Source organism: Pongo abelii, chromosome 1, assembly GCF_028885655.2.
Source record: "Pongo abelii isolate AG06213 chromosome 1, NHGRI_mPonAbe1-v2.0_pri, whole genome shotgun sequence".
Lineage (NCBI taxonomy): Eukaryota > Metazoa > Chordata > Mammalia > Primates > Hominidae > Pongo > Pongo abelii.
In genome coordinates, this window is record NC_071985.2 from 112,513,312 (window position 1) to 112,518,200 (window position 4,889).

General features: G+C 39.6%; 1 pseudogene; it reads right to left on the reverse strand.

Moving 5' to 3' along the window:
* Window positions 1-1,817: 1,817 nt before the first annotated feature.
* On the reverse strand, window positions 1,818-1,916 carry LOC112130991 (U6 spliceosomal RNA; annotated as a pseudogene).
* Window positions 1,917-4,889: the final 2,973 nt, after the last annotated feature.

The window sequence follows — 4,889 nt, forward strand, 5'->3', positions numbered from 1 at the left end:
GCCTATGCAGAAAGCTGAAACTGGATCCCTTCCTGACACCTTATACAAAAGTTAATTCAAGATGGATTAAAGACTTAAACGTTAGACCTAAAACCATAAAAACCCTAGAAGAAAACCTAGGCAATACCATTCAGGACATAGGCATGGGCAAGGACTTCATGTCTAAAACACCAAAAGCAATGGCAACAAAAGCCAAAATTGACAAATGGGATCTAATTAAACTAAAGAGCTTCTGCACAGCAAAAGAAACTACCACTAGAGTGAACAGGCAACCTACAAAATGGGAGAAAATTCTCACAACCTACTCATCTGACAAAGGGCTAATATCCAGAGTCTACAATGAACACAAACAAATTTACAAGAAAAAACCAACCCCATCAAAAAGTGGGCGAAGGACATGAACAGACACTTCTCAAAAGAAGACATTTATGCAGCCAAAAAACACATGAAAAGATGCTCACCATCACTGGCCATCAGAGAAATGCAAATCAAAAGCACAATGAGATACCGTCTCACACCAGTTAGAATGGCAATCATTAAAAAGTCAGGAAACAACAGGTGCTGGAGAGGATGTGGAGAAATAGGAACACTTTTACACTGTTGGTGGGACTGTAAACTAGTTCAACCATTGTGGAAGTCAGTGTGGCAATTCCTCAGGGATCTAGAACTAGAAATACCATTTGACCCAGCCATCCCATTACTGGGTATATACCCAAAGGACTATAAATCATGCTGCTATAAAGACACATGCACACGTATGTTTATTGTGGCATTATTCACAATAGCAAAGACTTGGAACCAAGGCAAATGTCCAACAACGATAGACTGGATTAAGAAAATGTGGCACATATACACCATGGAATACTATGCAGCCATAAAAAATGATGAGTTCATGTCCTTTGCAGGGACATGGATGAAACTGGAAATCATCATTCTCTAAACTATTGCAAGAATAAAAAAACCAAACACTGCATATTCTCACTCATAGGTGGGAATTGAACAATGAGAACACATGGTCACAGGAAGGGGAACATCACACTCTGGGGACTGTTGTGGGGTCGGGGGAGGGGGGAGGGATAGCATTAGGAGAAATACCTAATGCTAAATGACGAGTTAATGGGTGCAGCACACCAGCATGGCACATGTATACATATGTAACTAACCTGTACAATGTGCACATGTACCCTAAAACTTAAAGTATAATAATAATAATAAAATAAAATAAAAAAACAAAAAAACCTAATCTACAGAAAAAAAAATCACTCAAATAGGATCACTCCATATACACTGTTCCATAATTTGCTTGTAACCTTAAGACTACATGTTAGAGATAATTCCATAAATATAAAGCTGCCTCATTCTTTTTCTTACTTTTATTTTTAGAGACAGAGTCTTGCTCTGTCTCCCACGCTAGAGTGCTGTGGTGTGATTATAGCTCACTGCAACCTCTAACTCCTGAGCTCAGGGGATCCTCCTGCTTCAGCCTCCCAAGTAGCTGGGACAACAGGTACGTGCCACCACTCCTCACTAATTTTTTATTTTTTGTAGAGTCAGGCCTTGCCATGTTGCCCGCGCTGGTCTCGAACTCCTGGCCTCAATTGATTTTCCCATCTTGGTCTCTCAAAGTGCTGGGATTACAAGTGTGAGTGACTGTGCCTGGCCTGCCTCATTCTTTTTATTGGCTGATTAATATCCCTCTGAATGAATATACTATAATTTATGTAGCCAGTTTCCTCCTTTAAGCCGTTGGGTTGCTTACAGTTTTTGTGACTACAAATAATGCTGCAATGAATATCGTTGTAAATATGTATTTTTAAAAAAATATGGAATGCTTCATGCATGTCATCCTTGTGCAGGGGCCATGACAATCTTTTCTGTATCCTTCCAATTTTAGCATATGTACAGCTGAAGTGAGCAAGTAAATATGTCTTAATGCCCAGTGCAAGCAGATACATGTCTGATAGTGAAGTTGCAGCGTCAAAAGGTAAATGTAACTTTAACATTTTGATAGCACCAAAATGCACTGCAAATTTAGTAACAATTTTCCATCCTACTAAAAATATTTTAGACTCCCCCTCCCATCAAATCTTTACCTCACCAATGTATATTATCAGATTTTATAATTTTGCTGTTCTAATAGGTGAAAACTGATTTTCTCACTGTTCTGATTTTCATTCTTTAATTTATGAGTGAGGCTGAATATTTTTCATGTATTTAAAAGCCATTTGTAAGTATTCACCTGTGTAGTATATTTATGTCCTTTGCCTGTTGTTTCCTATTGGATTTTTATCTGTGTTTAATTGCTTTGTAAAAACTTCATCTTTTTTTTTTTTTTTTGAAATAGGTTCTTGCTTTGTCACCCAGACTGGAGTTGCAGTCTGGTATCCTCCTGACTTGGCCTTTTTTTTTTTTTTTTTTTTTTTTTTTTGAGACGAAGTCTCACTCTCACCTGGGCTGGAGTGCAGTGGCGCGATCTCAGCTCACTTCAACCTCCGCCTCCCAGGCTCGAGTGATTCTCTTGCCTCATTCTCCCGAGTAGCTGGGATTACAGGCATGTGCTACCACTCCTGGCTAATTGTTTTGTATTTTTCGTAGAGATGAGGTTTCACCATGTTGGCCAGACTGGTCTTGAACTCCTGACCTCAAGTGATCTGCCTGCCTCGGCCCCCCAAAGTGCTGGGATTACAGGTGTGAGCCATAGCACCCAGCCCTGCCTCAGCCTTTTAAAGTGCTAGGATGACAAGTGTGAGCCACTACACCTGGTCAAAATTCCATATTTTAAAGTAAATTTGCCTTTTGTCATACTTGTTGCAAAATTTTTTCCCAATTTGTTTTTGGTTTTCTGATCTTTTTAAATTTGATTTGATTTTTGGTTTTTGCTTTGCATAAATCTTTAATTTTCACAAAGCCAAATTTGTCTATATTTTTGCTTATGGCTCTGGATTTGTTTGGAATGGCTTTTGGCTGGGTAGCTTCTCATGGTTTCAACATTGAAGCTGCTAATTTAGAAAAACAATACTTGAGACTTCTGATTAAAGACAGTAGATTAAACACATGCTCCACTCCCTCCTAGAACTCAACCAAAATTTAATGTTTTGATTAACTGATACATACACATGGTTTTAAAACCAGAAAAATACAAAGAGGCACAGCCTGAAACGTTTCCCTCATCTATGTCTCCCATCAGCTCAGTTCCCACTTTCTCCTTGCCCAGAAATAAGGACTGTTATGCTTTCTTATGCGTGTTTCCAGAGTTTCTTTATGCATATGTAAGCAAGTAAGAATTTTGGTAATTTTTTTTTTTAAGGAGAAACCTACAAGGACAAAAGAATATAAAAAGGACAAGAGTAAGAAAGATAATTTTAAAAGCTGGAACATAAGGCCGGGCACAATGGCTCACGCCTATAGTCCCAGCACTTTGGGAGGCTGAGGCAGGTGGATCACTTGAGGTCAGGAGTTCAAGACTAGCCTGGCCAACATGGTAAAAACCCATCTCTACTAAAAATACAAAAATTAGCCAGGCATGGTGGCGGGTGCCTGTAGTCTCAGCTACTTGGGAGGCTGAGGCAGGAGAATCACTTGAACCGGGAAGGTCGGGGGTGGGGGTTGCAGTTAGCCGAGATTGTACCACTGTACTCCAGCCTGGGTGACAGAGTGAGACTCTGTCTCAAAAAATAAATAAATAAACAAATAAAAGCTAGAACATAGATGAATGAGTGGTAACTGAATCAAGAGACCTGAGAAAGCTGAATCTTAAGCCTGCAGATGAGAAAGGTAAAGCAACTCACTTTACATTTCAGAATCCCCCAAATGCTCAGCAATTGGTGGCACTAGGTACTTTTGGAAATAAGGGTGAAGTTGTGGCTAAAAACAGTAAGTTGCATTGAAAATCAGTTTAGGAAACAATGAAAGCTCCAGGCCCTCTCTTCCTCTTGCTGTTAGATGGATTGCCCCTTCCCCACGATGTCCAAGAATGGAGGTTTTTCTGGTGGGAGAGTAAGACAGAGAAGGGACAAGGCACTATTGTGTGAAAGGACAACATGCTGGGAAAAAACAGGAGATTATAAACCCATTGCCTTCTGCCATCTCTCTTACTTAGGAAATCCTGACAGCCAGCCTGAATATTAGGAAAGCCTTCTCTGAAACCCTGACACACTGGAGAGAAGTGCTCCAAAGATAACTCAGAAATGACAGCATCTCTGAAAGAAAAAGAAACAAGAAGTATTAATAATATCTCCAGAGAAATAAGAGAACTAGTGCATATATGAAATAAGAGCAGAATGCTATATTTTGAAAGGAACACTTAGAGAACAAGAAAAACTTAGAAATTTAAATATGATAGCAAAAATATAAAAAAAATAGTAGATTTGGAAAGTAGAAAGGAAAGCAGAAAGATAACAGATGGAAAATAAAAAATATAAGAGCAAAATTAGTTTATTTGGGAGATGACCCCAGGAAACATCTGTAGGGGAGTAAAGTAACGAGAAAAGGATCGTATGGAAGTTAATATATCTAGCAAGTTACTGTGAACAAGTGGAACTTGACTCCATCGGGGAACTCTGGGAGACCTGTGTAGAAAGCATGCTTCAGGGTTAAACCCCCTCATGGTTGAACAAGCTGGGATATTTACCTACTAACTCTCATCAGTCACTGGTTAAGGGCCTCTCCCTGGGAAAAGGGGGTTAATTCCCCAACACTTCCTGAGCAAACTTTCAGTAGCTAGAAAAAGCCCTCAGGCAAAGAGACATATGTGCTGGCAATTTTGAAGGCCTCGATGTTAAGTGCCAAGGGAATTTGGGCAGGGCACTGATGGCAAATGTTATATCTTCCCTGCACTCTCTCTTAGGAAACTACTGAAGAATGTGCTCCACCAAAACAGTGTTGTGAGT